Source organism: Vulpes lagopus, chromosome 14 (genome assembly GCF_018345385.1).
Source record: "Vulpes lagopus strain Blue_001 chromosome 14, ASM1834538v1, whole genome shotgun sequence".
Classification (NCBI taxonomy): domain Eukaryota; kingdom Metazoa; phylum Chordata; class Mammalia; order Carnivora; family Canidae; genus Vulpes; species Vulpes lagopus.
In genome coordinates, this window is record NC_054837.1 from 31,352,878 (window position 1) to 31,377,208 (window position 24,331).

General features: G+C 55.2%; 1 protein-coding gene across 21 annotated transcripts in view; it reads right to left on the reverse strand.

The window, feature by feature from the left end:
- NCOR2 (nuclear receptor corepressor 2) overlaps positions 1-24,331 on the reverse strand; it is a 210,850-nt gene that overhangs the window by 157,899 nt on the left and 28,620 nt on the right. For 6 of the 21 annotated variants that reach the window (XM_041729407.1, XM_041729404.1, XM_041729402.1 and 3 more), the window contains exon 1: positions 7,711-8,396. The gene's annotated coding sequence lies outside the window, so the exon portion shown is untranslated. Of the gene's footprint in view, positions 1-7,710; positions 8,397-11,912; positions 12,093-23,301; positions 23,350-24,331 lie in introns of those variants that run through there. The other 15 variants (XM_041729401.1, XM_041729408.1, XM_041729415.1 and 12 more) reach the window with 8 other exon arrangements.

Consider the following 24,331-nt stretch of genomic DNA (forward strand, 5'->3'; position numbering starts at 1 on the left):
CATGGGGAGCACCTCAATCACCTGAACCCCTAGATCCAACTGTGCCTAAAGCTTATGCTGAGCCTTTTGTGCTAAATGTGGGAGGAGCAAGGAGTCTCCCAACTGTAACCAAAACACCTAATAGCAACCCCTGAAAACCCAGATTCTAACCCGTGAATCTCCCTGGAACCATATTTCTACCCTCCCTCTAGTCCCCCCAGCCTGCGTGGGGAGGGAGCTCTCCCAGGCCAGCCAAGGAGGAGGCAAGAGAAGTGAGACGGGAGCCTAGGACAGACTCAGTCTGGGAGGAAGGGGCTGGGCAGGAGCCTGGCATAGGAAGCATCTCCTGGACCAGTCCTGAGCCGTCAGTCGCCCAGGGTGGGACCCAGCAGGCAGCAACTTTGCAGATAAAGACTGCCCCTCCTAGCTAACTCAGATCTGGGTTGCCCCTCAGCAGAAAGCACACCCCCACCCACCAAGCCCCAGGCAGTTAAGTGGAGGCTCTGGCCTCTGTTTCTGGAGGGATTTCTGGAGGAAAATCCCAAGCTGGCGAGTGCTACACCCTGTCTCTCTCTCTCCCTCCCCCTCCCCATCTCTCCCTTCAGACAGGACCACAGTCCAGAAGCCAGGTCGTGCAGGATGCATCCACAGACACACCTTGGGCCACATCCCTGCTGGAGCCCGCTGCCTGAGCTGTAGAAGAGCAGTTGCTCTCGGCCTGGAGGGTGGTGATCAGGAGTCAAACCAGCAGCAGGTAAAGATCCTGATCCCCCAACCGCTGACCCCAGAGGGTCCTCTTTTCCTCCCAACCTCCATGTAGCCACAAGTTAGTTACACTACCCTTTCACAGATAGGGGACTGAGGTTCTGGGGCCAAAGAAAGCTTTTCAATGTTCCACAGGCAGGACAGGACCACAGGAAGATTAACAAATTCTACTTCCAGATTCCAGGTCCGGAGCAGTCCTGGTAACCAACTCAAAGTGAGCACCTTGCACTCATCAGCACAGTTAATTGCTAACATGGTGCTCACTGTCACCAGTTCATTTAATCATTACAATACCCATGGGAAACACAGTTGAGGCACAGAGAGGTTAAGTAACTTGCTGGAGGTCACATAGTAGGCAAGTGACAGAGCCTGGATGCAAACCCAGGCTAGCCCTCTCCAGCATCCACCTCTTATCCACTGTGTCCTGGGAGTCCATTGCCAGCGTACCCCAGCCTCCCTGCTCAAGCTGGAGAAAACCCCTGCCTCTCCCACCAGGCTGGTGTCAGGGTCTCATTGGTCTTATAGCCAACATCACTGCTCATCGGTCCAGGCCAAGTCACTGGAGGCTGCCAGCTGGAGGCAACCACAAGTCACTGCTGATGGGCCACAGCCATCTCCATGTCCATCTGGCTAGCCCCCCAGAGCTCGTTGCAAATCCCCACCCCTCGTCCCAGAAGGAGAAGGCGGCATCTTCAGTCCTCCCCCAACCCCCTGCTCTGTTACCTCCCTCATCAGGATCTGGAATCCTCATTCCCAAAGCCCCTGCTGCCTTATTTCCCATCTCCCCATAACCCCACAGGTAAGGTCCATGAAGGCAGGAGCCATACCTGTTCTGTCTGTCACTGAGTTCCAGCTCAAGGCACACAGCAGGCCCTCCATAAATGCTTGTTGAGTCCACGAACACGGAGAGCATTATTGTAGACTCTAAGCCAAAGCTTGAAGGCCACTCTCTGAACATAGAAACTGAGGCTGAGAAGGGGTCTACTTAAAGTCAGATTTTGGGGTGTCACCTATACTAGGCCAGCGTGTCCCAAGAATTTACCCATGTCTACACTGCCTGCTCTCTTACAGCTTTCAATGTGGTCAGGGCTCTGACCCCTTCCTCCTGGAAGCTGCAATGCCAGCCCACCCACTAGCCATGGCTAAGACTCTGAAGGCCATCACCACCACCGAGGGCTGTAGCCTGCCTCCTCTGGGCTTCAATGTCTCCGCTTGTGAAGGACTCCTAGCAAAGGAGGCAGGTGAGGGGGCAGGGAGGTGCAGGGCAGAGGATGGCTGCAACCCAGGTGATAGATGAGTGGCCAGGCATGTGGGAAATGAGTGTTCAGGGCTTAGGGAAGGCTCAGCATGGAATCTGGGGAGCCTCTTGCCTCCAGGTTATATCCTCCTTAGCAGGGATGCCCAAGGAGGGAGAGCTAGCAGCAGGCAGTAGGCAGGGTCGGGGATTTGTGGATTTGGGTTCTGGACCCCTCTGACAGGGCTGCCCACACCACTGGGCACAAAGCAGTGTTCTCAGCTATCCCAGCTACCTCACTAGGTCCTGGGCCCTCAGCTTGGGATGGGGAAGAGTACCCCCCACGCCCCTTCCCCGGGAAGCGCTCCCTCCCACCTCTGAAGCACTGGCATCCCTGGCTGTGTTAGCTGGTCAGGGCTACGCATGTAACAAATGACCAGAATCCGGGTGGCTATAAAACAACAGAAATTTATTCTCTCCCAGGTCTGGAGGCCCAATGTCCAACATCAAGGTGTGGGCAGGCCACAATCCCTCCGAAGGCTCTGGGGCAGGATCCCTCTTGCCTTCTCCAGCTTCTGGCCACGTCACCCTGGTCTCTGCCCGTCTTCACACAGCATCCTCTGTGTGCCTTCTCTTCCGTCCCTCATCAGGACACTGGTCACTGAATACAAGGCTCCCTCGGGGAATCCAAATGACCTCATCTCAAGAAACGTCTGCAAAGACCCTCTTCCCAAAGCAGGTCACACGGGAGAGGAGACGGGTATTAATGCCTGTGTTTATCTTTTCGGGGGGCTGCTGTTCACTCCGTGACACAGCAGCCTTTCCTGATGCCACCCCCTGACAGGGAGCTTGCTTCCTGCCGAGGCCCACCACCAAACCCTGGGCAGGAGCCCCCGCTATGTAAACAAGGAAACTGAGACACAGAGAGAAGCCACAGGCCCAGAGTCTGAGCCCACTTGCTCTGAGCAGTCCTACCACAGGAGCTGCTGGGCACAGGGGCCTCCCTCACGTTTACAGGAAGCGAGGGACTCTCACACCCACGCCTCCAAGAGAGGGCCAACCAGGGATGACTCACCCTCACTTCACAGGCCAAGAAGAGGCGCAAAGTGGTTCAGCCAGGGAGCTGAACAAACTCTGAATCTGTTTGCTCCTGTGTCAAAGAGAAGCAGATCCCACTCCTGGAGGATGAAACAACGTCCTGCAAGGACAGCACGTCCGGCCCCCGATAATCAGCACCTCTCTATTTATTACCCACTGGGGCCCAGCCTACACAGCTGCCCGCCCAGCCTCCAACCCCAGCAGAAAGGGCCCATTATGACATCACAGGCCGGGAATTATGTTATTAGCCTGGGAAGGAGGCTGGACCCAGGGACAAAAGGCTCATTGTTATGCAAATGGGCAACTAGTGGGGGGGCAGCTCCTCCAGCCTTCTAGCTTCTGAGCCAGGCTGAGAAATCAACTCCAGGCCTTCCAGAAGAGTTTGGGCATCTCTGGGCCTCAGATTGGATAAGTAGGGCTCGCTCAGAGTGGAAAAGGGGCCCTTTTTCGCCTGGCTGCTTACAAAATGCCGTATACCTACTAATACTGGGTGCCTGCAGCTGTGTGTCTTTGGGCGAGATGCTCACCTCTCTGTGACTCAGAGCTTGTTAGAAGAACTCCATAAATTAACATGTGCGCAATGGTTGCCCTGCTTCATCAGCCCTCAATACACGAAGCTTATGCCCCATGTCACCAGGCCCCCCTCTTGCCTTGCTCACAACCTCCACCTCTCTGACTTTATCTAGGAGATGCACACCTTCTGGAGGTGTATTTGCTACAGGGCACTCTTGAGCACAAACTCAAGAACTGCTTTTCAAAGGACTCTAATATACCCTGAGTCCCCAAAATGCATTCTCAGCCCTCAGATGCAGAACTTCTGGGATGATATGGACCTGAGTCTCCCTAGCCAGAGCCTTCATGGGTGTGACTTGCCTAGAGGCACAGCTGAAGCACATCCATCCCCAGAAAGGCCTCATTCACTGCAAGGGGACAGGCCCAGATCCACAGCCCGTGGGGGACGCTGAGTCAGGCACAATCATTTGCAGAGCACCTATGACATGCCCAGCACTAGAGATACTGCAGTGACCAAGAGGAACAAAATCCTGGGTGAAGGGGTTAGGGGGACATGGCGATAGACACATGATAAATCCCAAGTGACAATGGTACAAGGGGGCAGGAGTAACTTTGGGGAGGTCAGGGCCCTGCTCAGAAGGCCACATTTGAGCAGAGGCCTGAGGCAAGAGTGTTGCAGGAAGAACATACAACAAGTACAAAGGTTCAATGGCAGGACGATGATCGGAGTTTCCAAGAAACAGTCAAGATGTTCATGAGGCTGGAATATCCCCAACTCAGCCCACTCCCTGCCCTCCAGGCTCTGCCCAGAAAAGCCCAGAACCTGAGACCCTGAGCTATGAGTGGTGCTCCCCGAGCCTCAGACACAGCCTCCATTATTGGACATGATTGTGGACACCCTTCCCGACTCAGCCCCAGCAGGGCCTGCCAGTACCCTGTCCCCAGCCTGGGATGATCTAGAACCCTCCCAAATCCTTAGGAATAAAGCAAGCCCTGCCTGGACCTCTGGGGACACTTGAAGGCCCAAGCCCAGTTACTAGTCAGTTGTAAGGGAAACAAAAATCTGTAAGCCCTCTCTCAGGAGTCTCCAGAGATGTGTCTAGCCTCAGATTAGCTTCGGCTGAACAGAAACGCATTTCTCATGCTTAAGCACCAGCTAGGGATAACCCAGCTCACTCTAGGGTGAGCTAGTTACATCCACCGTGGAGGTGCGAAGGGGTCCAAGAGAAACCAGTACCTTGCCACAGGAAACAGCAAGAAAGGAAAAAATGCAGCCCAGAGGACAGAGAGCAAGGAGGAAAGAGGAAGCAAGTGTGGCTATTACAGGAGTGACCCCACAGGCCTCAGAGGTGGCTGAGAGGGGGCAGACTCTGGGAGGGCCCAGGAAGTCAGAAGAATGAGAGGTCCAGAGGTCAGGGCTCTCTGGTTTTCACAGTTCATGAGCCTAGCCAACACCGCCCATCCCAGCCTCCAAGCCCAGCCTACAGGTAACGACAGGAGAAGAGGAACCAGGGCTCACAGGCTCTGGCTAAGGTCAAGTCTAGCCCCAGCCCTTACAAACTCTGTGCTCTTGGGTGGGTCACCTGACCCAAGCCTCAGTGTCCTCGTCTGAGAAGCAGAGATCATATAGCACCCTCCCATGTCTCAGCCAACTCAGGTGTGGAATGAGTCAGCGAGGGGAGAAACACAGTAATCGCATCAGGGATGATACTCAAAGAGCACCCCCCGCGCAGCACTGGGCACACACCAGTGCCTTTCTTAACACCTTGCATGTCACCTCATTTCACCTTCCCTCACGCCCCACAACATACCAAATGTTATCTCCAGTTTACAAATGAGGACTGAGAAAAAAAATAATAATAATAAATAAATAAATAAATATAAATAAAAATAAAAATAAAAATAAAAATAAAACAAAAAAAAACAAATGAGGACTGAGGCCTGGAGGGGCCAAGCCACTTGCTCTAATGCACACAGCTACCAACAGGAAGATCTGAATTCGAACCCAGGACAGCCTGGCCTTGAGCCTCTACTCTTTGTCTCCCTAGATCACTATAGATTCATAGACAGCCATAAGAAAAAAGAAAGCTTGACCCTGCGTATCCTCAGCCATCCTCCCCCAATGGGAACGTCCCTAGAGAAGCCCATGTCAGGACCAGAAGATTGACATTGACACAATTGACCTAATTCAGACCTCGCTGGTTTTACATGCACTCATTTGTGTGTATATGAGTGTGTGTTGAGCGCTATGCACCTGCACCTCAGAGCAGATAGGAGGGGCGTCAAGTCACTGAAACCCTCAGGGCAGGGCTGGGACACCCACAACCCAGCTCTGCGGCTGACCCAAATAGGTCAAGCAAGGTGACACTCATGGGGCCCCCTGCGACAGAGGCTTTCCCAAGGTCCCCAGGAGAGGCTGGAGGACAACCGGACAGCAGGCAGCTGGTGTGGACTGCCTGGACACCTGGGGAACTCCCTGCGGGCTCCTGCTGGCCCAGGAGGAGAAGCCCTGAGCCAGCCACCGGCCCAGCATCCGGTGTCACTTACAAACACAGGATGACTGCCACCCTCGGCGGGAGAGCCAGCCTGCCCAACCCCCATGCCACGCCAGGCAGTAGGGGTGCCTGGCCCCTGCTTGGTGGGGGATGGAGCAAAACAAGCACACACTGGGACAGCTCCAGGGCGCCCAGCCCAGGCCCAAATGCAAACAGAGCCTGGGGCTTGAGGAAGGACCCTCTCCGCCTCCCGTGATCTACACCGTGGTTTCCAAATCTACAGGGTTCTCGACAGAGAAGAAAGGAAATATCGGTGAAGCCCAAGGTATAGCTAACTTAAATCCAAGCTTATGGTCTACACTAAAGGAGCCTCCCCACACCAGCCCACAGGGGCCCTGCTCAGGCAAGTCTTGGCTCCCCACCACCACCGTGCACCTGCAAGCCACTCCCGCTGTATGGACAAGAAAGTGGAGTTCTGTGACCTCACACCTTACACGAGGGGCAGCGCGGGGCCACCTTGCGCCACACAACCACTTCTGGGGTGGAGACAAATGGAGGGCCCATTTGCCAGAAAACTGAGGCTCGGAGACGTGAAATAATCTGTCCAAGGCCAGACACAGCCATGAAGTGTTTCACTGGGATGTGAACCCCAGTAATCTGGCTCCAGAGGGAACCAGGAGGCTGCAGCTCTCTCTCACCTCATCCCAAAGCCTGAGTGATCCCCCCCCCACTACTGCCCCATTTTACAGACAAAGGAACAGGCTCACACAGGTGAAGCAAGACCACCCAGTGTAAAAAAGGGATGGAAACAGGATTCAAACTCAGGTCCATGGCAAATGAGAGATGCCACCTTGGGAAGCCAGCCCTCCCTGGCCTGGGCTCCAGGCCCCCACGAGACGTCCCGCTACCTCCCAACGGTCCTGGCGCACCCAGACCTCAGGACAAATCCCTCCCTCATCCCCTGTGCCTGCAACTGAAGGCTCCTTGTGAGCTCAGGAAGCCCTTCCAACTTTCCAGTGTTTATGCCGGCTCCTCGCTGCCAGGTCCCTGGGCAAGCCTGGGCTGGTGGCGCTGATTTCAAACCAGACATGGGCACCCGGCCAAGCGCCACCGCGGTGGGAGCGGGCGCCGGGGCAGCCGCAGCGCTGCCTGCACCTGGCTCCCCTCTCCTGCCCCCTGCAGCCAGGGAGCCCATCACCCAGATCCCGAGGCCCCCCAGCCCACCCCCACCCCGCAGCCACAGCGCCAGGGGCACCCCAATCCCTCGGCCCTGCCCGCTCTCCTGCAAGGAAGTGTGCACCCCGGTTCCGGGCAGCTCAGTCCGCACCCCGCACATCCACCCCGGCGGCCAGACGGCGGCCACAAGCCCTTCCTGCAGGGCGCCCTGCTCCGGACCCCAGCCACTCGGTCCACTGCGACCGCCGGCCCTGCGTCCCCCAGCGCCACCCCGCCATCGCCACCCGCCCGACACAGGGCCGGCCACCTGAGGCCACCGTGGCCAGGGTGAGCCCGGCGGCCGCCGGACAGACGTCCCGGTGCCTCCCGGTCTTTGCCCACCCCTCCTGGGCCACGACCTGGACACTCTGCGACTCCCTGCCCACCACCAAGCCCAGAAACTTCTCTTACCAGAGCACATGACCAGCTTCCACTCACGTCAGCTCCCAACACAACTTGAAGTAACTCTCCCACAAAAAAAAAAAAAAAAAGAAAGAAAGAAAGAAAAAGAAAAAGAAGTAAAATGTGCCAGCAAGTGGGTCAGTGGAGTCCACACGCACAGACTGCTCTGTTGGCTTCCAGAAGACAGCCGGTGTCCAACATCACAGCCATCCTTCCTGCGGGCCGACGCGGAAAGCGGCCGCTCGCCTTCCCGCGAGACTACGGGCGCCCCGGCCGAGGAGGCCCCGCGGCCAGGCCCGGCCCCGCGCCCCCTCCCCCGGCCCGCTGCCCCCCGCCCAGCCCGCAGCCCCAGGCCCACCAGGCACGAGCCCCGCCGCTGACCCCAGCGGGGCCAGAGCTTGGTGTCGGGCCTCCGCGGTCCCTCCTCGCCTCCTGCCACTCCGGGCCTATAAACACAGAGAATTACATAAGTCCACTCCTCTTGTTCGGAAGCCAAAAGTACTCGCTTTTTCTCCCAGCCTTGGCAGTAAGTAATAATTCCTCATCGCCATGGTAACCCTGGCGGGCTTCCAGCCGACACTCAGGAGCTGAAACGCTGGGAGGCCTTTTTATAGCTTGGTAGAAAAACCTCTTCACTATTCCCTCCTCGCGGGCGAAGGCGAAAGCGAGCTCCCGGCCCCAATTCTCCTACTTCAACGGGCTTCCTCCCGGCCGGACCGTCCTCCCGGGAGCCGGACCTGCCCGCCTCCCCCCGCAGGGCCTGGCCAGGAACCAGAGCCGCGGCCGGGTCCCTCCTTGGCCTCCAGGCCTCCAGGCCTCCAGAGTGACATGGCGGAGGAGCAGGCTCTGCCTCAAAAATATTTCTGCCCTACTTGTAATCGCAGGAAAAGCAAACATGACCCCCTCGCATTGGTATTCTGAACGAGGGTCATCTCGGTGACAGGCCCAGAGGGTGAACAAAGCCAACCCCCCCCACACACACACACACACACGCACGCACACGGGCCAAAATGGATGCTCTGGTGGTCAGCCAGGGGTCTGAACCTTGGCCGCAACCGGCTGAATGACTCAGAAACAAGTCTGAGCTCCTCTGGGTGTCAACTTCCCATCTGTAGCAGGGGCAGCCTGGGCTCTGCTTCCCACAGTACTCCCTGCGGTGGCCACCAAGGGGAGCGGCTGGATCCCCTGGGGGGTCTCCGGATTCGCGCCCCCGCCCCTAGCAACCAGAACTCGAGGCCCCAGGACATTTGCCCAAGATGGCATCCCCAGGGATGACTAGGGGAGGGAAGGGGGTCCCCCGGGGATGTGGGGCAGGACGCTGTAGGCAGGAAGCACAGCCAAGGTCTGGAGGCGGGACCAAGTCCAGCGTGTTGCAGAAGCAGAGAGGAGGCTGGAGTAGATACAGTGAGGCAGAGAGAGAAGATGAGGTCAGGGGATAACAGGAGCAGAGGGGGAAGTAGGTCAACAAGACACTGGGCAGGTCACTTAGCTCCGCAGACTGGAAAGGCTCCCAAGGGCAATCATGACGATGACCCTGGAGGCAGCGTACAAGGTGCCCAGCACTGCATAGGGCACTTTCACCTGTGAGCTCATCTGTCCTTGCCACAGCCTGACAAAAGGCCAGTGCGCTTCTGAACCCCAAAACACAGAGAAGGGAACAGGCCCAAAGAGCTTAAGCAGGCTGCCCAAGGTCATACAGCTGGAAAGTGGCTGGGCTTGGGTTTGAAAAGGGCAAGCCTGGCCCGCACTCATCCTGTCACGTGGTACAGTCCATAAGGAGCTACAGAGGGTCTGGGGCAGATCAGATTTACATGAGACGAAGGCCTATGGCCACTGGCCTAGCGAGGGGGTCAGCGTGGCTGCCAGGAGACCAGTAAAGAGGCCCTACAGGGGCCATATGGTGTTGACTTTTGTCAACTCACCCTCCCGCCTTTCCCAAGGCAACTCCCTTAGAGTGTTAGGGGAGGGCTGCTAGGACCTGCCCTGAAAGCCACGATGGGGACCTCACTCCTCCACAGCCTCGAAGATGGGGAAGCTGAGCCACAGAGAGAGATAGGCAATACAAAGCCACATTTTTACTCCCCAGATCTGGCGGCTGTCTCCTGCCTGTTGGTTCTCATTGTAACCGTCAGATCACAAAACCCAGGAACGGGTGAAACCACCCCACCAAAACACGGCCAGGAAGCGGAGCCTGAAGCAGCAGCAGCAGCAGGACTCACGGGTTCCTTTTGTTCTTTTCTGTTTGTTTTGGACACAGGCTTGGACCCAAACCTTCACAGAAGCTGGCCCGGGAACCAGGAGGAACGCATCCACACCCCCACCAGAGCTATTTATGCTTGTGGCAGGTTCAACGCTGGGCCGTGTCATTCCACGGTCACTTCTCTGTCTTGTGCCCGAGATGCTGGGCCATGGACAATTTGTTGAGTGACTTCATGAACATGGCAAATCATCACCAACCAGAAACGGTGACATGCAGGTCCCTCTAGACAAAAGAACCTGAGCTTATGTTCAGAGTAAGTTAGCAAGAGGTCCACTGCCTGGCAAAGGAACACCTCATTCTCCCAAGCCTCTGACAGAGACTATCCCCAGGAACCTGTCTGCGGGACAAAGCTTTGCACACCGGGAAAGATCAGTGAAGAATTTAACAAGACATGCTTTGGTGGAAGCCATGGAGGCATAGGTGGAGAGGCAAAGGGGTCCCCGAGAGGAGGCAGGAAGGACTCTCTGCAGGCATCGCTCTGCTTGGCTGTGAAATGGGGGCATGCTGCCTGCTGCCTCTCTCAGGGTCAACAGAAACCATACCTGCTGCGGGGCTCAGGGAACCACAGGATCTGGCCCCAGTGGAAGGGACCCCCCCATACACTCCCTCCCTCCCCACAGAAGCAGAGTTGGAGCTGAGGGAAGAGAAAGAAAGAGCAAGAGAAAGGGGTGCCTGGGGGGCTCGGCCGATTGGGCATCTGCCTTCAGCTCAGGTCATGATCTCAGAGTCCTGGGATGGAGCCCCACATCAGGCTCCTTGCTCAGCGGGGAGCCTGCTTCTCCCTCTGTCTGCTGCTCCCCCTGCTTGTGCTCTCTCTCTCTCTCTCTCTGTGTCTCTCTAATAAATAAATATTGAAAGAAAGAAAGAAAGAAAGAAAGAAAGAAAGAAAGAAAGAAAGAAAGAAAGAAAAGAAAGAAAGAAAGAAGAAAGAAAGAAAGAAAAGGGCAAGAGCTAGAGACGTGAGCCTGTTCCCACATTCCTTCTCCTATCCCGCAACCCAGCACTCAGAGCCCGCACAATGGGACAGGAGGACGCAGCCATAAAAAGGAAGGAAGCAGTGACACCTGCCACAACGTGGGGGAGTCTCAAAAACATGACACTCCGTGCATGAGGTCATACACAAAAGGTCACATATTGTGTGATGCCACTGATATAAAATTTCCAGAACAGGCAGGTCCACAGACACGAGAAAGCAGGTGGTCTCCAGGGGCTGCGGGTAGGAGAAATGCAGGAATGGCTGAAAATGGCTTCTGGGTCTCCTCTAGAAGGTGATGAAAATATGTTAGAACTAGAGGAAGGTGTTGGTTGTGTTCAACATCACTTTTTATTGGGAATAAAAAAAAAAACCAATGAATTGTTTGCTTTAAAATGGTTAATTTTACATGATGTGAGTTTTACCTCTGTTCAATAAGCTAAGAGCCTCTGACCCCAGTCTGCCACCCAACAAACACATACAGAGGCCCTACTGTCCACCGAGGTGACTGGGCAGACAGAGGAGTTGAAGACAAAGACCCCTGCCCTCGTGACGCCAACACGGGAAGAGGTCAGGAGTCAACAGCAGATGAAGATGTGATGTAATTCACGTAACAAATGGTTTCTGAAGTGGTGGCCATTCAGCAGCAGCCTGGCTGGAGAAGACAGACAGATGCGGAAACTTCTCAGCAAACAGGGTGCCAGGCAGAGGAAACAGCTACAGCAAAGGCCCTGGGGCCAGGAGGACACCGTGGCTGGGATGGCCAGTGAGGGTCCCAGGGTGCAGATGTACAAGGCCTAGGAGGCCACACACAGGTCTTTAAAATTCACAAAACTGCATCGGTGTCCGAGGGCGGCTGAAACAAACTGCAACAAACCTGGGGGTGGGGGGGTAGCTCAAAGCAAGAGCTATTTATTCTCTCACAGCTCTGGAGGCCAGGAGCCCAAAATCCAGGCTCTGGGGAGGATCCTGCCTCACCTCATCCAGCTCATGGTGGCCCCGGGCGGTCCTCTGCTCCTTGTCTCTGCTCCCATCTTCAAAGGGCCTTCTCTGTGTATCTTCTCTTTTAAGGACTTCTGTCGTCAGACTTTGGGCCCATCGTAATCTAGGATGATCTCATCTCAAGACGCTCGACTTGATCGCATCTGCAAAGACCCTCTGTCCAAACAAGGTCACATTTACAGGACCCAAGCAGACACAACTCAACCCACTACGTGATCAAGACTCGATTCGGCAGCATCAGATGCTTTGCTCAGCAACGTGCTGGGCCTGCCCTCTCCTTTCTGCACTGAGTCCAGGGAACCAGGCCGGAAGGTGCAGGGACAGGCCCATGGGCCTCTCAAGGAATCCCCCCCAGGGACTCCACAGCCGGCCCTCTGGAGGCCGAAGCCAGCTAAAAGCAGACAGTGAGGAACCCAGACCCCCTTCCCTGAGAGAGGTGTCCATGAGCCACTCGCCAAAAGGCTTGCACAAAATGGACCTCCTTGACAGGGAGGCCAAAACGGGCCACAGCCTTGGCCCCAGAACGGAGGAGACTTTGCCAGACCAAGATGCACCCTTCCTTCTCCACCATTTCATCCACCTACAGAAGCCGTGTCCCGTAGGGCTCTTTTCCTGTGTGCTGTTTTTGTTTTACAAAGGGGCCACCCCCACCCAGAGCAGCTGTGAGCTGCAGTGGGCAGGGCTAACTGCTCACTCATGTCCAAGTGCAATGCCATCCCGCAGCAAAGGGCACACAGCAACTGGCGGATGGCTGCCTGTTCTGGGGCCCCGGGAGCCCACGCCCCAGCAGCAGAGGAAGGAGGAGGTGTCGGGGAATGCTCCTGGCCACTGCCAGCTGGATCTCAGGACCCAAACCAGGAAGGACAGATAATACCAGCCCAGGGGAACACACACACTCCCAACACACCAGGCACTGGGGAAACAGGCTTCCATGTGCTCCTTTATGCGTTAGGGCAATACTAAGGAGCACAGCCGACCCATTCTACAGATGGGGAAGCCCAGGAACAGGGGTGAAACGACTTGCCCAGGTCGGGAAGCTAGAAGTGGCAAGGGTTAGAACACAGGGAATGTAGTACCCAAGCTTATGTCACTAACCCCAAGGATTTACGGCCCTCAGACTCTCAAACTCCACTGGAGGGCTCTAGCAGGGACTACTATGGCCTTGGGCCCCAACTTTTAGAAATGGGATCTCCAGAGGCGTTAAATGTGACTTCCCAAGCCCTGGGACTTTCTGTTACATTCCATGGGATACCCTGCCCCCAGATCATGAAGGGCAAAATACTTTGAGATGAAAGTCATCATTAAAAACAGAGACCACAAAATGATGACAGCCAGCTGCAGCCAACAGGGAAGCTCTTTCTGGCACACGCAGTGTTTTTTAAAAATTAGGACACTGCTCATAAAATCCAGATTTCTAGCTGAAGAAGAAAATCAGAATATCCAGCATGCCAGTTAGCCACAATCCCCACCCCTCCCTTTTGCCTCATTCCCTTCTTTGATCGCATCTGGTTTGGGCCAACCCCTCCCCCCACCCCAGCCACCTCCCATAGCTGTTGAAAATAGCTGAACAAGTACTGAAGGTCTCACTCAGCAAGGATAACAAACAAGAGAAAGGAATGGCACTCTTGGGGCTTCAAATGACTCCTTCCCCTGGCTGGCTGTACTGGGAGCATAAACCTACCTATAAACAAGGCCCACACAGAAGGAAGCAGAGCTGAGACAGAGTCAGCTCCCCCAAGGCACAGTTTGAGCCACTGGATCCAGCCATGCCCGAACTTGTCGTACCCTGAACCTTGCCCTTGTGAGCACCTGTCAATTCCTCCTTGTGGCCCAAACCAGCCTAAGTGTGACTCTACCACGACTCAGGAGTCCTAACCAATCACCTTTGGGTCTTCCCTCAATTGACACACTTGTCCAAGAAGGCCTGTCCTGACCACAGACAAATTCAGACCTTATTATACCCCAGTGATAGCCTGAACTCCACATCATGACCCTTACCACCGTCCATATCACCTGTTTTACTGACACTCTCCCTCTGGACACTAAACTCCTCAAAGGCATGGACAATGCCTGCTTTTTCCATCATTCTGATCCCAGTGGCCTAGCAATGTCCAGAACATTCCATGTGCCCAATAAATGTAAATTAATCAATGAACAAAAGAACAAACGGGAGAAGCAAAAGCCTTTAAACTTGGTTTCTGCCTTACATGTGAAAAGAATCCAACCTCCGAGGTCTATAGAACAGCCTCAGATCCAGAGAAGCATTCCTGCTGCCCCTGGCTCCATTCCAGCCATGTAGGCCTCCTCGGCATTCTTGAAACATTATGGCCTCAGGGCCTTTGCACAAACTATTCCCACACCTAGGACACTCATTCCTCTTCTTTTCATATGCCTGCTTCCTTCTCGTTGTCTAGGTCCCAGTTCCAATGCCACCTCCATCGAGACCACTCTTGATTCTTTGACCTAAAATGAGCCTCCCCACAAAACCAGCGTTGTCACCCACCCTGCATTATCCCACAGCCAGCATATCCCCATCTTGGAACACCACATTTGTTTTGTGTACTGCTGATCTCCCTTTCAGCCCATGGGATCCACAAGGCGGGGCCCCAGCATCTTGTTTGCTGTGTATACATACCCCGCCCCACCCCAGAAGGCCACTGGGACACCAGCCTGGCTGCAGGGAGGCAGAAAACAGACCCCTCAAATCCTGACCAGTCCCGCCCAGCCCAGAACAGCTGACGCATGCCTGAGAGCCCTACGTGGCATATGGAGCCTGGCCCATGGGTGGTGCAGCCCTGCCAAGAGGTCTAGTCTGGCTCTAGGCTCAGGGGTAGCTACAGGTGATGCCTGCACAATCCCCACAATTAACAGCAGGTGCACAGAGTCACTCTGCCTGGGTTCAAATCCCAACTCTGCCAGCGGTATGACCTTGGGCAAGTCACTTAACCTCTCTGTGCCCCCAGCTTCCCCACGTATAAAACAAAGCACCCACCTCACAGGGCTGCCATATGAATGAACGTATATGACACACTCATATCACAGCATGGCATAGAATAAATGGCCAGGAATCATTAGAAATTAAGTTAATATCAGTGATGGTGGCAATGGTAGAACCTCGCATAGCACTAAGGCAGGCAAATGGTCAGGAAATGTTAGCTTTGGTAATAAACACAGTATTTGCTCTATGCTAGGTCTCGTTTGGAGTGTTTTACTCACACTGATTCCTCCAAGCTAAGTTCATTATTGCTCAACATGCCTGCTCCAGCCCTTCCAGGCAGCCTCTCTAGATTGCTCCATCCCCCAGAGCACCATGAAGATATACAACTCTTCATGTGAGTCTGTCCTCAATTCCTCTGTGCCCCAGGTTGCAGCAAGAGGGCAGGGAGAGAGCCCAAACCCCAGAACCTGAAGTCAGCACAGGGGAATGCATGCCCCAGGCCAGCCCAAACCACAGCCTCTGCCAAAAACACAGGCCCCATCTGGCTGCATGAGCATTCCCCAGAAACCAAAGGGTGTTCCCTCCCTGCAGTCTGCAGGACAACTCCCCCAGAGAGGCCCAGGCATACCAAGGGCTCAGAATTCAGATGTCCCAAGACAGAGGGCAAACAGCGTGAAAGAAAAGATGTCAAGCCTGACTGGCGGTCCGGGGTCTGCATGGACTGCATGTGATAACAACACCGCCCCAGCCACCCCCACATCCCCAGAATGAAATGCGCACCGCTGGTCTCCTCTTCCCATCAGACAGACGGCTAACTGGACTCGCCATGGCCACCCAGCATAGCAGGGACCCCCTTCACTTCTCAGGCAAGAGAGGCAGCCCCTCCACAGCAGGTACTGAGGTGGTCTCCATTCCCCAAGCCAGGGGGGAAGGGCTGGTTAGAATGCAAGCCCAGCGCCACCTGCTATGACCTCCCTCAGGTCCTGCCACCTCCTGGAGCCTGGTTCCATCATCTGGAAAATGGGTCTAATGATCATCAACAGAGAGCCCCTGGCAGGGTGAGGAGTGTCCACAGTGCCAGCAAGTCAAAGCCACCAAAAGGGAAAGACAAGATCTAGAAAGAAGGTCATTTTAATTCAGCAACGGGCTTGCTTTGTCTTCAAATGAAAAACAAACATTTTTATTTTATGGTTCAGAATGGTTTCTGTTTGATTTATGGCAATCGTGGAAAGCATGACATAATCTTTTCAGCATTTAAAGCCTCGCGAGGCCTTGAGCCACCCTAAATTAGCATCTGCCTCAAAGGGATGTGCTGAGGAAACAACAGTAAATGCATAAAGCGCCCAGCACCGAGACAGCAGAAGTCCCACTCAGGATGACCTAGACATTGAGGCAGGAGAATGGGAAGGACGTGGGCCCCAGCATAGACAGCCTGGGTTTGAATCTCACTGGCTGTGTGACCTCAGGCAGGTCACTTAACCTCTCTGTTTCTCGGGTTCCTCATCTATAAAATGGGGATGATAACAATCTCTGCTTTACAGGGGGTTTTGGAAGATTAAATTATAACATGTAAAGTGCAACAGGATTACTATTACAAACTGTGTTATTATTACTGTCATTTACAGCGATTACAAAACTTGCGTAGGTTTTTAAACCTGACTGCAGGATGAAGACAAGTCTGCCTGGATCCCTGGCGCCAGGGGGGGCCCATCACCAGGCTCAATGGGAGCCCTGCAAGGCAGTGCCTCCCTCCTCCCTCCAGCTGGGGCAGGGATTACTGTCAGATGGAAGGAGACGCATGTTGGAGCCAAAGATTAAAAACAAGTACAATTATCGGGCAGGCATCCATCCATAATTATGAATTTGATGTAATTAGGCACCCCACTAACTTCATTACTTATTTATTTACGGGATTGCTTATTTAATTTACGGGCCTCCTTCCCCGAAAAGTCATCTTAGCTAACACCCCTCAGGTGAGGGAGGAGGAGGAGAAGGCTCCCCTCTTTGTCCTCATCCCCATTCCTGGGCTCTCGTATGTCATGCTCCTGCCTTGCCCCAAAAATAACTCCCGGAATGCCTGCGTGACTTTGCCCAAGACAACGGGATCACGCAAGGCCTGCCGTTCACGCTCAGCAGTGCCAGCAGACAGTGCCTGACCCGGAAGGCAAGGTACCTCTACCACACCCTCACTCAGCAGCAGAGGAAACCCTTGGGGAAGAGGGGTGGTTCTTGTCCCGCCTAGCCATCAATTCCTGGCTCGACCCTCTGGACCAGCAAAGGCCTTAGTGCAACACATGGGCCTGGTACGCCCCGGCTCCAAGGAGGAAAAAGAGCACTCAACTCTCGCAGAAAACTTCAGATAAGTCACCTAACCGCTCAGAGCCCTCAGTTTACTCATCTGTAAAATGGGAGTGTAGAGAACAACTCCCACAGCTAGCTAACCCTAAAAACCCAACTGCTGCCACCCAGCATAACCCTGGGTCTCTACCAATGCAGTAAGGAAAGAAAAAGCAGTTGAAGGCATAAAAGCTTGCTAGCTTTATTCCCAAGAGTCCCAAACTGGAAACAACCTCTATGCCCATAACTCATGAAGGGATAAATGAGCTGCAGCACATTCACATGTGGGCTATTATTACTCAGCAATAAAAAAGGACTTACTGGTACGTCCCAAGACACAGATGAATCTCAGAATCATGCAGAAAGAAGCAAAACACACCAAAAAATGCATTATCATTTTATTCTGAAAAATCTAGAAGATTCTAGAGCTTCTGCGGTGGCAGATCGGTGGGTGCTTCTGGTGGGGGGAATGGGGATTCTGTTGGGGCAGATGGAAACACTCCATATCTTGATTGTTGTGGTTGTTATGTGAGTGTTTTCAGTCGTCTGGACTTAACAGAAGTGAAGCCTTAAAATGGGTGCGTCTTATACTCCAGGTTAATCATGTCTCAATAAGGCTGATTTTTGTTAACCACAACAGAGAAAGACATATGTATAAATCAACACCACTAACCCCACTTAGGTGCCCCCAGCGCTCCTTCCCCACTTCCCAGTCAGGTCTGCTGTTTCCCTCACTGTACATCCAAGTTGCCCCCATGGCCCTGAATTATGAGCCCTGAACAAGGAAGGTCACGGTTGCATCCCAGATTTATCCCTTCCTTGCTGGGTCATTTAGGGCAAATCACTTTGCCTCTTGCCTGTCAGGCTCCCCCTCTACAAAAGCAGCATTATAAATAGCACTCTCCTCAGAGAGTTATTGTAGAATAAAATGAACCGAGGTGAAAAGCACCAGCTGCAGGCTGTGGCATACAGCAGGGGCCTCATTATTGCTGCTGCAAAATGATGAATGAGCAAGCGCCAGGCCCAGTGTGGACAGGACCGGCCAGGGTTCTTGCCCCCACCCCACAACACACACAAGACCCCCACCAGCCAAGACGCCAGGTCTGGGTAGTGACCCCCACCACTGAAGGCTCCTGGCTGCCAGGGTTGCAGCATTTAACTGATGCCCAGTGTCCAGAACAGGACAAGGCTCCTCGACTCCACCCAAGAGAGCAGACACAAAAGAAGGGGGGCCCTGTGGGAAGGGGCTGGCCCTGAGGGCGGCACAGTACCCAAGAGGTCATTTGGGGACAAGAGCTGGCCAGCAGAGAGGATGTCCCGGGGGAGGAGGGCATGTCGGTGGCCTGGCCATCACATGCACATTAACTGGGGTAGGACAAGGGTCACCCCAGAGCCCCCCATTTAGAAAAGAAAAAAGATAATAATAAAAGGATGACAGGGACCGGGTGAGGGGGTAGCTTCCTGGCCAGCTCACACGCGACTGCCCGCCAAGGGCGGCCCCTGCTCCCTGCTACCGTGTGAGTGATGGAGCGGGCAGGCGGCGCCTGGGAGCCATGGCAGGAGGGGGCGTCCCCGGGGCCCGATTAGAGGGCCAGCCACAGGCAGACACGCTCAACTGTCAGCCTCGTCCTCCGGCCCGCCATCAGAGGCACCATTAATTGCTGTCATTTGAGGGTGGCCTGTGGGGAAAAGGAGGGGGGTTGTGGGAAGGGGAGGAAAGAAGGAGGGGGTTATGGAGGGAGGAAGGGGAGGGAGAGATGGAGAGGAATGGAGTGAGGGGGGTGGGGAAGAGGGGGAAGGAAGGAAAGGAGGAAGGACAGCTAGCCCAAGGCAGAGAACCCCCAGACATCACTTCCTCCACCCAGTGGAGGGACGGGGACCCCGGCCAGCCGGGGACAAAGCTAGTGGACCCACCGACCAAGTGGGACCAACAGGAGTTCCAAGAGGTGTGATCCTGCACGGCTGAGCCCCTCCAACCTTCCCCCCAGCCTCCCAACATACACACCTGGACACTTGTCTGCCTGCAGGTTGCTGGGTCCAGATCTTCCTCCCCAGGGTACCCAGAAAGCCTGGCTACCCCAGTCCCTCATCTGCTTTCAGCCTCCACCCATAACCCCCCCCACCCACCCAATCTCTACACCACCACGCGCTATCTGGCAAGCCCCACCCACTCACTGCACCAGGGATCCTACAGCTCCTCCACCTGGGATGCCGGAAGGGCCCCTCCCCAGGCCACTGGGGTCAACCCCTACACCTGGCTCAGGGGCAAACCAAATGCCACCTCCTCCAGTGACATGCACCAGCACAAAGATTCCAGAGCCGAGCTCCCCAGGTTCAAACCCTCCCTCTGCGGCTTCCATGCTTGGGGACCTCCCAACACCTTGCTGAGCCTTGATTTCCTCACCTACAGAACAGGACAACAACGGTCCCCATTTCGTGGGGTGGCTCTCAGGATTAAATGAGATAATCCCATGAGGTGCTTAGAAGGGGGGGTCTCAGGCGACGTGAGAGCCGCGAGTGTTTGCTGCAGCCGTTATATTACCATCTCGGACACGGGTCCTCCTTGGCCTCCACCCATCTCGTGGGCTACCTCTTATTTCAGAAATGCCCACTCCCCCACCTCCCAGCTCTGACCCCCCCAGACCGCCCCAGGTGAGGGTCTCAGAAAGGCCCCCAAGCTGCCAACACGGAGTTGTGGGGCAAGGGTCCACACGGCATCCCTGTCTCCATTTGTCGCTCTGCCTCCATGTCCTTCCGTGGCCCCCTCCCAGCTATCCCTGCCTGTCCCCAGACAGCCTCGTCTCTGGGCCGAGGAGCCACTTGGATCCTGCAGGGGGGGCTCCTGGGACCCCCTCTGCCCCCTCCCCCATCTGTCTGCCTCCCTCCCTCCTCAGGCATGATGGATCGCCCCAGAGGAGGAAGCTAAGTGCTTGCAGACAAAAAGCCCTTTTATCGTCCTCGGGTGGGCTACGGCATGACAAGCAGATAACTCAGCCATGGGAGGAAGGTTCCCCATTAGGCCAGTAAGGCAGATTGATGGAGGCCCAGGAGGCAGAGGAGGAGGAGGAAGGGGACCTCCCCTGCCCCTTAACCCCCGGGGGCAAGGCTGTCTCCCTTCAACCTCAGAAGCACCCAAACCTGGCTAGACTCATCACCTTTGGGGGATACCTCCAGTGATGCCCACATCTCTCCACCTCCATGATGAGACTCACTGCTTGGGGCCCAGGGGAGGGCCTGGCTCAGGAAACAGGCAACCTACAAGCCTGTTTATCCCTCCAGCCTCCCAGGGGGTGGAGGGCAAGGGAGAGACACCTGCCCCAAGAAGACCCCCCCACTTCACAAGTCTCCTGCAAACCAAGAACCCCATTCCACACAGCCTCAGAGCCCTTCCATGAGATGTTCCCTCTGCCCGGGACACCCTTCCTCCAGAGACCTGCGTGCTCCCTTCCTCCCCTCCTGCAGGTCTCTGCTCCAATGCCACCTTCTCAAGTAGGACCACCCTGTCTACCAGCCATTAGAAGCTGCAACCCCCAGCCACACACGCCCTTCCCAAACCCCTTTCCTGCTGGCTCTTCACACCTGCACCCCCACCACCACAGGACACACTGTGTGTATGTGACGTGCTTACTACCTGCCTCATCCAGGGAGGACGGAGTGTTCATCCACCCAACACACAGCTCCATCTCCACCACCTGAAACAGCACCTGGCACACAGTAGGTGCTTTAGAAATAATCACTCTCATGAGTGAACGTCTTCTGAAGAGGAGGAAAACCTCTCAACAGCAGCCAGGCCTGAGCCAGAATGTGCTGAGCCCTGTTATGGGGCCAACAATCCCCTCAACAGCCCTGTAGGACACCCATCTGGCATATGAGAAAACTGAGGCATGGGAGTGGATTCATGCCCAGGTCTGTGGGAGGCCTATCCACTGCAGAACCGCCAGGGAAGCCAGGACATCAGCTTCAGGCTGGGTGTCAGTCAGGGACAAGGGCTGGAACACCCTCTGCTTGCTTCTCAGCCTCAGTTTACCCCTATGCAGAATGGGGATGCACAGGCGACCCTGGCTATTCCTCCCAGGTCCCCGCCTGCACCCGGTATGGCTTTGATGGGGGGAGAGGGGGTAAAAGTGAGAGGTGCTTAGAAACCCAGAGAAGCACAAAGTGCCCAATCTCAGCCCTGCCATGGAAGCTGCTGGTCAGGCTGGGGCTCTGCCAGTGGCTCAGCACCCCTCAAACCCTCCTTGGGGCCAGGCCAGGGTGACATCCCCTCTTCACTCCCAGAGGAACAGCTCTGTCAGTAAGAGGTAAAGAAAGACCCAGGGAGCAGTGAACAAGCACTTACTACCTGCTAAGCACCACGTGCTCACAGAAATGCACGCCCCACCACGCTGACTTGTACTCAGTGTCATGGAACCATAGAGCCAGGAAGGTGCCAAGCTGCCACTTATGAGGCCACCCTCACTGACCACCCCTTCCTCCAGGGCATGGGCTGGGGCTGGGTGCTCACCTTGTGACCCAGAACCCCCTCCCCACAGCCCCTCTGGGAGGCATCCTCCACTAGTTCTCCAAATCTTTCAACTCTTAGGCATGAGAATAGAGCATCCTTGGCATGCCCACCAGGGTCTCCCAGGACATGGCCTTGGTGTTGCCAGGCCTGGGTCAGCAGTCTGTCCTCCCCCAGCCAAGCCCCATGACTCCAGGGATGGGGATCAGGCATGGGGAGACGGGGCCGTGGATGTAGCTCCCTCCACTACAGGTCTCCCAGCTGCTTAAAAAAGAAATTACAAAAACACAGAAATCTTAGCAACAATCCACTCATCATTAGTCCTGTGGGGTTGGGGGAGAAGAGATTTGGGTATATCCCCACTTCATAGGTAGGAAAACTGAGGCACAGGGTGACAGAGAGCCATGGCTAGGGTCACAGAGATAATAAGTGGCCAAGAGAGATTGGCACGCAGACAGCCAGACTCCAGAGTCCCTGCTCAGGAGCACCATGCCTCTCCTAGTTAAAAATCAATGTGATATAAACGACACTGTGTGCCAGCCAGACCAATGTCCGAATTCCTGGCTCCAAGCTTTTGTCCACCACGCGTGACCCACTCCTGGACTGCCTTCCCTCCCCGCTGAGGTTTCCAAACCCCGCCAGTGCCCGTATGACCCCTACCCCACCCCCCCGTGGAGAGCCCCAGCCATCCAATGTACCAGGTGGAGATGCGGGCAGTGGGCACAGGCCTACCCATTATGGGCCTTACTCTGCTTGCTGCCAAATGAGCATGTTGGAAGAATATGCCAGGTTCTCTGGGAGGGTCGACAAAGGGTTCAAGCCCCAGCTCTTAGCTTCTAGCTGAGATGTGGGACAGGTGACCCATCTGTGCCTCGGTTTCCTGGTTTGTAAAATGCGGAAAGCAGCCCGTTTGGGAGCATTACTGTGGGACCCACAAAATGGGCGACACCTGGAAAGCACTAGCCGCGGTACAAGCTTCTGGAGCACCCACACCATGCCAGGCTCTGTCCTGTATCAGCTCATTTAACCATCACTGCCCTGCTATGAGGTGGTACGGATGGTGCCCGTACTTGACAGGTGGAGAAATGGAGGCCTAGAGAGGTGAAGTGACCTGCCCTGGGTGCCCAGCATCAAAGTGGCAGTGCTGGGGCTTGGAACACTGGTATGGCGGCCACGTTGGCACACGGATGTCTAGCCCAAGGATGTCCTCCAATACCTGCCACCCCAACACCAGGGCCTTTCCACAGGCCTGTCCATTCCCAAGCCTGCAGCGACCCTCAGAGGACAACAGCAATGTGCCCATGAACCCCAGAGACAGAGAAAACCCACCATCCCACATCTACACTGTCAGGAACTGCCCCTTCTCTCAGGCATCATAACCCGTCCCCAGGGGACCCCAAGTGCCCCAACCATTCCCCACCCTGGGCAACTACGGTGCCAGATCCCACCCCACAAGGTCACACTGGGCCGCCAACCACATCCACCAGGAGGAATCTCTGCTTCCCCAGAAATTCCTGATCCCACCCACGAGAAGGTCCCAGCCACATGAGTCTGCTGGAGGCAATGAGTGGGGACAGCTGTGAACCTACCAGAATCAGCCTCCAAGCAACTCCGAGTCCTCAAAGAGCCCGGGAGACCTGCAGGAGAAAATACGAGTCTTGTTAGTAAAAAGTCAGCAGCCTCCACACATGAGCTATGTATGGCACAGCCACATCAACATGTGGGCAGCAACAGTGCGGCCCACCGGTCTGTGCCTGGTACGCCGCATGTGGGAGGCCAAGCACTTCCCTGCCACCACCCTGTGAGGCGGGCAGTGCTACCAGAGGTGACAGACAGGGACACAGAGCCTCAGAGAATCAAAGTCTCGTGGCCCCCAGTCCCACCGCCAGGAAGTCACAGAGCTGGGATTCCAAACCGGGCTGCGTGGTTACAACGAGGGCCACCGAGGAGCTAGGAGCCCAGATCACAGTGTTACTGTGAACTACGTGCCCCACAAACTTCTCAAGAGGACCCTAGGCACCAGTGAGGGAATACCTGAAAGAGCACACCTGCTATTCTCACTCATGAATTTCCACATCACCATTCAAAGTCAGAAACAGTCCAATGAAAACCAGTGTCCAGAATATATAAAGGAATCCCACAAAGAAATAAGAAAGAGCCAGTCAACCCAAGAGAAAAACAGACAAAAGACTTGAGAGCACTTCGCAAAAGTTGATATACGAATGGCCCATGAGCACATGAAAAACTGTTCGAGGTCACTAGCCATCAGGAAAGTTTAAGTTAAAACCCCCAGGGTCCGCTAACTACACACTGACCGGGATGGTTACGATGAAAGCCAGACAGACACCAAGTGTCTGGTGATCAGGGACCCAGCAATCCTACCCTGGGCAGTTACGTGGGAGAAATGAAACCACCACGCCTCATCAAGACTCTGCGCAAACGTCTGTTAGAGCTTTATTCGTAATCCCCCCAAATCTGCAAACAATCCAGCTGTCCACCAACAGGCGTACCCCAGAACACTGCTCCTCCCCGGTAACATGCAACAACGTACGGGTGCACACAACCAGATGGAAGGAACTCCGGCTAACGTGCCGGGCAGACGCCAGGCTCAAAGGGCTG